This window comes from Manacus candei, unplaced genomic scaffold, assembly GCF_025592945.1.
Source record: "Manacus candei isolate 608988 ecotype Guabito, Panama unplaced genomic scaffold, ASM2559294v1 h1tg000059l, whole genome shotgun sequence".
In the NCBI taxonomy this organism is placed as follows: Eukaryota; Metazoa; Chordata; class Aves; order Passeriformes; family Pipridae; genus Manacus; species Manacus candei.
In genome coordinates, this window is record NW_026138107.1 from 1687386 (window position 1) to 1699572 (window position 12187).

The 12187-nt window shown below is 42.8% G+C and overlaps 1 protein-coding gene across 2 annotated transcripts in view; it reads left to right on the top strand.

The window, feature by feature from the left end:
• Positions 1-402: 402 nt before the first annotated feature.
• The window catches only part of ST8SIA5 (ST8 alpha-N-acetyl-neuraminide alpha-2,8-sialyltransferase 5), a 67281-nt gene continuing 55496 nt past the window's right edge, over positions 403-12187 (top strand). For both annotated transcript variants that reach the window (XM_051803730.1, XM_051803733.1), the window contains exon 1: positions 403-547. The gene's annotated coding sequence lies outside the window, so the exon portion shown is untranslated. The remainder of the gene's footprint in view (positions 548-12187) is intronic.

The window sequence follows — 12187 nt, forward strand, 5'->3', positions numbered from 1 at the left end:
CGTCTCAACGTTTCTTGCAGATTTGAAAATAAAGTTTGATGGTAAAAACACTCCTCAGAGAGGTTTTATTGACTTCAGGGGATTTCAGTGTGCCACTGGAGCAACTGAAAGATCTGTTTCCAGAAAAGGCATGGATTTAGCTCAAGAAAAAGGCTTCCCCCAACACAAACAGCTGTTTCTTGTCACATAAGAAAGCAAAGCTGCAAAAGAAGTTGGGCATAAATTACAGGGTGAATAAAACTGCTGCTTCCCTGCAAAAATCCCTCAAAAAGTCTGGAGCATAGGAGGGTTTTCCGGCTCGTGATGCAAGACCCGTGGGCTGGGCTGAAGCTTGACATCAGGAGGAAACTGAAACCCAGCATTGGTGGAAGCTGCCTGTGATGCAGAGGTGAAGGCTGGATCTGGATGCTTCGGGGAGGTGAAAGAGGGGGACAGCCCGCGATCCAAAGAGCGAGAGAAGCAGGAGTCCATGAGTGGCAGTGGAGGAGAAACTGGGAGAAAGGGGCGGTCTGGCAGAATAGGAGGGCAGCCTCAGCATTTGTAGAAGGTAAATAAGCAATCACAGTAAAATAAGGGGCAGTTGGAGTGCAGAACGTCTGGTTGCTGCTGCTCTCCTGGTCTGGCTGGATTCCTTGCAGATGGTGTGTGCTGTTCTCTCCTCAGCACGTTTCTGTTCACTCGTGCAAGGCTTTACAGGGAATCTAGTGATCTGCCTTAATCTAAAAGCCTTGTTAAAAACTGTGAATCAACTCCAAACACAAAAGAATTAGTTTTCAGTGGGTGATTTTTCTTTTTGAAGTACATTTGTATGGGGAAAAAAAAAAAAAAGAGAGTTCGGAGACAGGCATGTAACATCCGTAAGATGCATGCGCTTTAAGGGAGGGGGGATTGAAAGATAAAGATCTCCTGCAATTAGCTGCTGAACTTCATGTTTACTTTAGATCGCTTCCTTTAGGTCTGTTAGCAAGCTGTTAACACCTACAGGGAACAGAGTCGCCAAAAAATCTTGGAGTATTTAAATAGTTCTGATTGTATTTTCTATGTTAAGAGAATGGTGTGAGATTGCAGAAGCAGGATATAAAGAGGGATCATAGTGGAAACTGACTGTGTGATGAAGTGTAAACAAATCAGAAGTCAAATTAAGTCCTATTAAATCTGACTCAGAGATGATTTGCCTCAACTTGACTTCTGTGGGGTTGGAGGGTGTTTTCTCCTGTGCTACCTAAATGGTATCTGAGCATTGTGCAGATGCTGCCGAGTTAATCAAACGAACATTCATTCGAGCACGAGCTTTTAGGGATGAGTGATCAGGGCGTTTGCTGAGGCTGCAGGTCACACAGGACCCCCTCAAACTAAAATAACAGAGCACATCATCCTGTGTGGGGGTGGGAATGGGAGAAAAAGAAACCTCTCTCTTGGCATCTGACCCTACAATTGTGACACTGGCTCTGCCCTTGAAGAGAGAGATTTAGGGTTTTGTTTCCTGTTTTCAAGTAAATCTCTTATCTAGGATCTAGTATCCACTATCCACCAGTATGCTGAGAGGCAGCAATAATGAATTTTTCCATCACATCCAGGGGAGGCTGATGGCAGCACTGCACCTCTCTGGCATTACACGCTCTAATTACATGCCAGGTTTTCAAGAGATGCTGAGGCATCACAGAAGAGAGAAAACAGATAAAAGCCAAGATTCCAGAAAAAAAAAATGACAGAGCAGATCAGACAAACACCAACAGAGAAAATGCAGCTCATTTCATGGGCGAAAAACAGCTATCACAAACACAGGCTGCAGTAGCTGGAATTAATTGCACTCCAGAGGGATGATGCAGCACCCATGTTTTGAAGATCTCAATGACTCTCCAGCCACACACCAGTCCTGTGCTCAGCACTGTTTGGTAGGAGGCCAGGATGTTTATTCACTTAACTCCCTTCTCAAGACTTTTCCACAGGTATATGAGAATGGGGGATTTGATGGAGTCATTAGGCATAATATTTTAAATTAACAGTAACCAAACGACTCAGTTTTTTGCTCAAAGATGATCCAAATTTTGGACAGGGCCCAAATAAGCTTGGTTCAGATCAGTGTACAGAAGCACCTACACTTGTTTCAAGAATAACTCTAATATTTCTAAAGCATATCAATATATGTATGAATCATAGTTTTGAAAGACTGCAACTATTTTGGAGTAAGGAGTTTAAGGGTTACAGGTGTTTTTGACCACCAGTGTTGGTTTCCTGCAAATCTAAATCTCTGTCTTTGCAGAGTGATTTTGTTCTTGGCTGTTATTATGTTTACTGTAATTATAACTTATTTTTAGGAGTCCACTTCATATTTGAGGCACAAGTGTGTTTCTGAAGTATTGAAAAACAGCAGTGTCCTCTTGTCAAGAAAAGTGAGAAAATGGGAATAGCCAGTACTTGCATTTGTATAACATCAGTTGCCCAAGATCCAGGGAATTTTCATTAAAAGGTTGTGTGATAGCTGCAGATCTACTCCTGACTACACTGAATATGATGGAGTACATGCAGACTCAGTCCTCCAGGATTTGCATGGGAAAGAAAACTTGGAAAAATGGGAAGATAGGATACTCTGGATGACACCTGGGGGGCCATGCATGAAGAAAGGGACAACCTTAAGCTCTAGTAAAGTTGTCAGGTGGCTTTTACAGCTCAAGCTTACCTGTCTAGAGCTTTGGTACTATAGACAATATTGGTATAGGGTTAAATTAGAATCCCTTTTTGTTGAGTTCTCTGAGCATCAGTTTGGTAATTTTACCTCTATCTCCTTTTCAGATCAGTTTTTACTTGGAAACTATTTTTTAAATTGGGATGTGGGAGGCTTACTAGGTCACAGAAAGTGACAGACTGAAGATGTAATCAATAGTTCATTTCTGGGAAAGAGGGTGCCAGAGGAGGTGATGCAGGACAGGTGAATTGCTCTAATGGGGCTCAGAGTCATAGACTGAGAAAATTACTTTTTATTGCCTTTGCTCATCATCATCAGTTCTAACCCTTAGTGTTCATTTATTAACTTTGCAATGATTCTCTGAAGAATTGGGATGCATTTGCCTTACAAAACTCTCAGGAGTGTGCTTCTTGCTGTTTGGGTATTAAGACACGTAGTAAAATATTTAAAGTTATTGATTATAACTGTCAATACAGTCTCTGTTAGGAAAATTAGCTTTAATTTGTAAAAAAAAAAAAAAAAAAGAGCTCACTAATAAATCTCACTGTGTCTCTCTGGGCTTACAAGTGAGGATGTAGAATCACTGAGGAGCTTCCACCTCCCTTTTTCAGGAACAGAAGGGGAAGTACAACCTCTGAAGTGAAATCTCACACTACTGTCTTTGCCCTCTAAGTTAGAAGAGAACCCTTCTGTGTGGCAAGTTTAACCACAGGCAGCATTTTTGCATTCTTAGCTACTCATGTGGTTTTAGCAAAATGCCACTTTTTGGAGCTCTAAGACTGGGCCAATCAGCAGTTCCAGTTTGTGAACTCAGTTATATATATCCCAACTTGAGATCTGAGAAGGAAATAATAGCTGCTGGCCTGTTTTTACTGGCAGTGTGAGAACTGTGTGCTCAGTTATCAGTTCCGTTTTGCTGCTGCTCCTGTCAATATCCCACAAGTGATTTTACAAGTAAAAATTGTGTGTGATCATCTTTGTTGGAGGGACTGTATTTTCCACGTGATCCCAGCAAGGAGCCAATATTCTGTAGTAGTTCCCAAACTATTAACTGCTATCTTCTCTGTTAAAGACCTTTCTTATATTTCAATCATGCTCATTTTACAGTTACTTTTAGTATTTCAGTTCTGAAATACCTTTCAGCGTCCTAGTAAGGGGCTTTTTTCTATCCTTGATTAAATGATGCATTGTATGACATTTCAAGCTTGCAACATTCTGTTCTGAAAAGTGAGTATCATTCAGTTTCAGTACCTTTGTACTTGTTCATGTAAAGGTAACCATATATAGACCAAGAACCTCAAGTTCAATGGGTAACTAAATTTTGGAAATAAGACAACAGCTGGTGGAATTTCTTAGCAATGGGCAACCTTCTAGACCTGCAGCTGAAACTGATACACTTCACACTTAGACAGCTAATAATAAAAATACCAGTTCACACCTCAGTAGATCTGTTTCTCAAGAAGCTTGTATTGTTTATGGTGAAACCAAAAAAATATTGCTGTGTTGTATGTTGGAGCAATCCACATCTTCTGGTGGCTTCTGGCCTGGGATTAAAATCACCAGAAAACCAATAGTGTTGTTACTTGCAAAACAGTTTAAGCTCAGCAAAAGTGGCATGGCTCCTGCTTCTTTTCATTTAAGCTTTTGATATCTCTTAAGGCTTAGAACAAAATGAGAGGTATTATTAGTTAGGTAAATGAATACCATCTGCAGCACTTTTCTTTATCTGACAAAGGAAAAAAATGGCTTCAGTTAGGGCTGAAAGCAAATTGCTTGTGGTCCTGGGCCTCAAAACTCACCAGATTTTCTGGGCCACATACTGAATTATTTTTTTTGTATGAGATTTTCACTGTTGATTATTTTTTGGCAGCATTACATAGATAGAGAGAAAAGAAACAGATTAATAAAGTTTTGTAGAATTTCAAGGCAAATTTATTAAGTGGACTCGTGGGAGCATTCATTCAACATTACAAGAGGTTGCTAGGAGAAACTGTGGAATTTCCTTGGAACTTCCCTGAGCAGACTGCCACAGTTTAGGGTAGACCTTTCTCCCAGTGGAATGTAGGAACAGAGAATGTCCAGAAGTAACAACCTTCAATAAATTGTCCCTGGTCATGGCAGGTGGGGATATTAGGCAGAAATCATTGGCTGTGAGGGTGGTGAGGCCCTGGCACAGGTTGCCCCATCCCTGGAAGTGCCCAAGGCCAGTTTGGATGGGGCTTGGAGCAACCTGGGGCAGTGGGAGGTGTCCCTGCCCATGGCAGGGGGTGAAATGAGATGAGCTTTAAGGTCCCTTCCAAACAAAACCATTCTGTGATTCCATGATTAGAAGACAGCTCTTGCTGCCTTACAACAAAACTGAGATAGAATTTCCTCCTAATATCTGGTCCAAATCTCTCCCCTTTTAGTTTAAAGCCTTTCCCCTTTTCTGATCACACTCTGCCCTTGTAAAAAGTTGCTCTCCATATTTTTTATAATCCCCCTTTAGGCACTAGAAGGCCACAATAAGGTGTTCCTGGAACCTTCTCTTCTCCATGTGAACACCCCCATCTCTCCCAGCCTACCTTCACAGCAGAGGAGCTCCAGCTCTTGGAGCATCTCCATGGCCTCCTCTGGACCTGCTACAACAGGTCCCCACATCTTCCTTGTGCTGAAGATCCCAGACCTGGATGCAGCACTCTAGGTGTAGGCTCACTAGGGCAGAGTAGAGGGGGAGAATCTCCTCCCTTGACCTGCTGGTCACATCTAAATTAGTCATTTAAGCACTTTCTGAAGTCAGTGGGGAGAGAGGAGCACACCCAAGGGCTGATTTGCCTCAGTACCTACCTGAAAAAGAAATGGAGCTTTCTTTGGAGGTGCCCTTTTTCATCTGCTGGTCATATCAGTTGTCTGCTGAACAGCTTTTCTACAGATTATCACCAAGAGAGCTAACATTCAATCAGACAAATTCTGTTTTTTTATGCACCACACACATGTTCTGAGCAGGCCCAGGACACTTTTCTTCCAGAAAGGAAGCTGTATTTAATTTTTTAAAAACTTCAGTTCAGAAAAAAACACAGAATATGTCTTTAATGCTATCAAGATTGGGTGTTAATCAAATATTTTGTCTGCCACTTCTAATGTAATAAGCTTTTTTTAAAAGAATCTTTCTGTAAAATGTGACATCCAAAAAATGTAGTTTCTACTATTTGCAATAAACAGAGCAAAGACAGGTAAAGCAGGCTAGTGCCTGACCTTTGGAAGCTGAACATGTAAAGAGAGGACATTGGGATCATGAAATTAAGGAGCCGAGTACATTTTTTTTTAATGCAATTTTTTTGTCAGATGGTAGTCTGAAAGTCTACTGTGTTATTTACAGTTAAAATATTTGAGTGAATGGACTTTGCATTACTATTTTGTGTTAAGAATTATCAGTGTAAAACAAGAACAGGGCTTGTAGTTCTCATTAATCTACATGTAGGACGTTCCATTGGTTCCCAGGGAAACCATTACGGTAGCATTTGAAGAGTACAAATGAAAAAATATGATGAAGCACAGTTGGAGGCACAATCTCTTACAGAGGACTCTGAGAGCGAGTGAGTAACCCTAAATAATAACTAGATTTGAGGTGGTTTCCCATTAGTGAATGAGGACCTAACAATTGATCCTAAGAGAATGCAGAGTATTAAATGATACTAAGAAAAGTAATTTTAGAGATGTGACGTAGTGTTTTCAGCCTACATAAGACTTTAATCCTCAGACCTACTATTCTAAAACTATCAGCTGGCGTTAATCAGGAATGCTTGCAGCAGGGATTGAAATGGTCATTTCACTCCTTTTTTTTCCAATCAAATTTTGCTCTCAGCTACACCGCTGTCCTGTGTACTTGTGCAGGTAGGATTTGGTACATAATTTCATCTTCTTTTGATTGCAAGCCAAATGAAAAATTGTGTTCGACTCGCTATACAAGCTGGTTAGTTTTCCCTCTAGATATTCACTAGCCTGTAGAAAACCCACCATTTTTTAGGTGATTTAAAATGTGTTTTCAGTGTGTTTTTAGGAGATCTGGACAGAGCTGAGCCATTGTTCCTAACCTTGTCCTGTAGTGGAGTGGTTCCGTAGGATGGGGGATTTTTCAGTCTGGCTGGTTCATGTCACTGAGTTTGTGCCTCTGACTTCCAAGTACCCTCCCAGTCTCTTACACCTTCTCCCCTGGAGTTTTCCTTATGCAGGGCAGGAGGGATCATACTGGGATTGTAGATTAGACCCTGGGGACAGATAGGAAGGCAGGCAGTGTCACATGCCGAGTGACACAATTTCAACATCACTGTCTTTATCTGCAGTGAAGCAACATCTCTTATTAACTAACCCATGTGGTGGTGCTCACCATCCTTTCTGAGTCAGATGACCTCTTTCCTCGGGGCTGGAAGGAGCTGCCTGGGTGTCAAGATAAGCACAGTCCTTGCCTCTCTCAATAGCTTGGCTCTGTTTTTGCTTGTGATAGATGACTCTCCAGATTCTGAGAAAGCTTTGTCTGTTACCCTCCCATATTAGACCAACATCTGAGCAATAGTCAAAGTCAGTGGCTCCAGGTTGTTGTGTGAGTCCTTTTCAAATCAGACAGTGACTGATGTGTCTGTTACCTTTTCTGGAAGGGACAAACCACAATAATGTGCCATAGACAGGGCTGGCCATTGCATAGCCACACTAAAAGCTATCACCCCAAAACTGGAAAGACTCTTAAGCTTGATACCATCTTCAGGTGTTGAAAGTTTGCCCAGCTGGGGCTGATGGGTCTGGTCCTCTCTTTCACAGAAATCCCAAATGGTTCAGGCTGGAAGGAACCACAGTGAGTCATCTGGTCTCCTGCTCCAGGAGGGCCATTGCAGAGCACGTGGCACAGGATTGTGTCCAGACGGTTCTGGATTATTCCCGGTGAGGGAAACTCCACATCTTGTCTGAGTAGCCTGTTCAGTGCTCGGTCACTGCACAGCAAAGAAGACCTTTTTCATGTTCAGGTGGAAATTCCTGGGCATCAGTTTCTGCCCATTCCTCTTGTCCCATTGCTGAACCCCCCACCCCAAGCAGAGCCTGGTCCAACCTCTGCCCCCTCCCTGCAGGCACTGACAGACATGAGGTCTCTTCTCAGTGTCTCCTCTTGAGGCTGAAGAGCCCCAGCTCCCTCAGCCTTTCCTTGTCAGGGAGATGCTCCACTCCCTTCCCAATCTCTGTCAAGCTCCACTGGACTTGCTCCAGGAGCTCTTTGTGCATGGATGAAGTGAGGGAACAGTGCTGGATGCCCTTTTTCCTGAGCAAGCACATCCCTCTCTGACCCATATTGAAAATCTTTGCTGCACACTGGCATGTTATGAACTTCCTGGTGGATGTTGTGCACTTCTCCATGTGCAGGGATGCTGGGTGGAGCTGCAGTGCAGTACAGCTTTGCAGTGGGTATGGTTCATAACCAGAGTGTTGTTTTAAAGGCTTTTAGTAGTGGAAGTGTCGTGGATGAATTCTTCATCCACTCTAACTAGATGAAATTTCATTTATCATCCGAGATCCTTGCTTTTCAAGAGTTTATTCCTTTTCAGTTCCATGGCTGGAGACTTCAAAAATAAAGTTCACATCTTGTTAGTTTATTGTCATTTTGAGAACTCATTCTCTGAAGCCCAGGGTTATTATTTTGTCTGAGTCTTGCATTGTATAATAGGGAAGAGTTTGTGCCCTTCAGAGTGGCCTTAAATAGCAGTAGCGCAAAGAAAAGTGATCAGATGCCATTAGCAGCCTTCTGCTGGATTAATGGCCAGCAAAATCTGGTGGAGATGCCTGGAGCTTTCTAGCATCACTGCTGTGACTTTGGACATAATTGCCCACGAGCAGCCACACAACATCCAGCTCGGTTACGCAACATCCAGCTCAGCCACAGCACCCGCACGTCCCTCCCCACCAGCTCTCCCAGCTGAGGCAAACAGAGGCCAAGCCCTTCTTCTGAGGTGTCACAGGGTGAGGCAGCAGCTCTCCTCTGGTCGAAATCCTCCATCTCCACACGGCTCTTGGGCTTTCTGTCCCGGCCACCCGAGTGAAACATCTTTATCTTCCTGCCTGCTTGGGTGGGGTGGTTTCGTTGGAAAATCAGCCTGTGCCGTGCAAAAATAGAGAGATGTGATAGAGATGTGATACTGTGCTGTCCAAAGATTCAGCAGGGCTTGCTGAAGTCACTTTTTCAGCCACAAGTCACTTTTTCAGGCCATCATTTTGCAAACACTTTCAGCTGACAGAAGAGTCCAATCTTCTCACTCCTTCATCTCTATCTTCCTCTCTAGCATCCCTTCTTCTGTTGTTCTGGGGTCTGTTTGTGTGCTGGGAAGCTAACCTTTTTAAATTGTTTTTCTTCTGGGTTTATTCTAAACTGGATTACCTCTCTGTTAATCATGAAAAACCCATGGCAACACTAATGCTGTGCAAGAGAAGGAGCAGGGCAAGAGCAGACACAGGTAGATGAGAACAGGACAGGTGTGATTTTTCCATTTGTATTCCAGCTTAAGCCAGGTTGTAGTGCTTTTAAGGCTGCAGCTTCATGTTTTCTTCAGCCATTAAAACACCATTCTGCCCCAGCACACCGTGAACTTTTCCATAAAATAATGTAGTCTGGAACACCTAGTTGGAAGTGTTTGAGAAAATCATATTTTTTTTTTCTTTTTAATTAGGGCCTATTAGACCAGATGCTGCACTTTCATTAACCAGTTGCACGGATGTAGGAGAGTCAAAGAAAACCTTATCTGTACCCAAAATACAAAATAATTATATAATTCAGTTGCTTCCAAATCAGGAGATGCTGTTTCACCCCAGGGTATCTTTCAAGCAAATGCACAGACCAGGCTGCAGACGCAGAAAATGTGAGAGGAGGAGAAGAGGCCTTTGACAACCTCCCCAAGCTGGGAGGCAAAGGTCAGAGAGGGGAAGGGAGCTGTTGTACTTTGGATGTTCGGCTTGTCAGAATTTGTTTAGTGAAAAAACAGAAATGTTTCCCAAAGCTCCTTTCCTGATCCCTGGGTACATCTGTTGGTTTTTTTTTTTTTCCTGAAAATGAACTAAAATAACACAGGGGGGAAAAGTTAACTCCCTAACATCAGACACGGGGAAGTAGTGATGCCCACTTCTGGCTATCCCGTTCTGTGTGTGAGGGGGGAATTGCCACCCTCTACCCTCCCTGAAAGAGTTGAGAACAAAGAGAAGCCAAGCAGCATGTTCAGGAGATGATGTTGCTGTGGAACTTCTGGAGAAGAGGATCTGACCAGCTCCTGGGAATGCCTGACACCCGACTCGGTGACCTTTATGTGATGTAGCTCATCTTTAACCCAAGTAGGATTTTGGGATGAAAACTGGGAGGAAATTGGGATGAAAATCCCGATCACCTCCCCTCTTAGTTGTCACAGAGCACCTGTAAAAGACTGTAGCCCAAGCAAAAATGAGTCAGGGACATGTGGGGTTTGAGATTCTGAGAGAGCCTTTCACAAGGCCTGAAACAGGAACGGGAGTAGGGAAAACACAACGTCACTTGGAGCCAAGCAGGAACTCAACTGCACTAAAAAATGCCTCCTAAAGAAGGCAACCTCTCTTCTACACTTGCTGCCAATTGTACTTGATTAATCAGGTTTCTGTGGGGGTGTTTTCCTTTGCTCCATTCCTAAGAGCTTATTTTTCCAAAAGTGATCTGAATCTTGTTGCAGATAATCCATCACCTGTGAGATCATGACTCTTCCAAAGAGCTGTGAATGTTTTGCCCTCAGAAACTAATAAAATTCGTGTTGAAAATCCATAAACACCTTTTTCAAGGCATCAGTCCCACAAAGGTGCATTCGTTCCTTTTAAAGTAATGGTTGTGTGTTTGCCTCCCCACTAAAAAAGGTGGGGTGGGAGTTTGGCTGGGTTTGATTCCCGTGAAGCTGATTGAAGTTTTCCTGCTGGAGTCCATCAGGTATTTTCAAGCCAGGGAGCATTTACGTACAACACACCTGTTTCCAATAGCTCCACCACCTCCACAAAGACAGCTGCAGCAGAAAGCCCTGTTCACTCTGGGGAAAGCACATTTTATAATAGCTTCCCATCCCCCAGCCAGATGGGAATCAAGCTGAGGCAGCTGCAGTCCAGGTCCCATGAGAAATACTACAAAAAGTGCAATTAAAATAATTAGTTAATGCCTTTTTATCCAGCATGGTAACAAATAGGGAAAAAGAGCTTGAAATAGCTGTTCTGTTTATCAGTCCAACGTGATATTGGATGCTTCCCAGGGTTGCTGTAAGCTCTCCCTAGGGCTTTAAAAGCTTGAGGGTGCTTGGCCAGTTGCTGGATTAAGGATCTCTATTACTGGTGGTAGCAGGGATGGGTTAAAACCACTTGAGCAGTACATTTTGCTGTAAGAACATAAAAAAAAAAAGGAAAAAAAAAGAAAAAAAAGAAAGAAAAAAAAAAGAAAAGTGAGTCTGAATTGATAATAAAGTGATTTAGATTCTGCTTCCTCCCTTGGAAATCAAGATTGCCTCCCATTGATTTCAGCATGTACTGGCTTAGATTCTGATTAAGCAGAATTTGCCTGATGATTCAACTTTATGGGGGATGTACAGACAAAAAAATACATGGCCAAATACGTCCCTGGCACAACTCAGTGAAATCTGGCATTTACCCAGTCATTGGCTGCTTGTTGTTTGAGGGTTTCTCTGCTACCCTGCAAATGGTGCAGCAAGTGAAGGTTTCTTTGCAGGCATTCAAATTCCTTTTCCTGAAGTGTTCTTAGCAAATAAAGAAGCGCACCAGGAGCTCTGCCCCCAGTAAGCTGTATTTGTTATTGCCATAGCAGGTGTTATTTATTCTGTAGGCAAGTGACATGGCCAAAGGGTGAAACATAACCTAAAAACCACGGAAGAGTCTCTTAATAATCTCTAGATTTTTCAATTTCACTCTAAGACTTCTTCCAGGGGCCGAATTATGCAAACATGAGTATTTTTTTCATTTTATATTCCTGTCATCACTCCCTGTCATCCCTGTGGGGTGACCTGGAGGTCAGGCATGTTAGTGAAGAGCATGAAAATAAGGAAATGTTGAATAATAAATGCTTCAGGTCATGCAAGCTGTCCCTATCTCCCACCTTCCTGGCAGATGATCAGAGAATAGCCAAGCAGAGCAAGGTCTCAGTGGCTCACAAAGTGGTTCTGGAGTGTTTGTACCCAGCCTGTGAATCTGTCAATGCTCTTACCCTTTGCATGGGTCATCAAAGGAGTTTTTGAAGCACAGTAAGGACTTTGGGTTGAGGCAGGAAGTTCCAAAAGCTACATGCCATGTAACTGGGCATTTCCTTGTAACAGTTTCAAATTATTTTACTAGTGTTGCTTTTGAAATCCTTTCAGTTCTATGAGAAATGGTATTACAAAGTATCTGATCCTCTTATGTTGTCTGCAAATGTAAATCCCGGCCTCTACGCATCCCAGACCATTTCTTAATGTTACTGGGGGAGAAAGAAACATC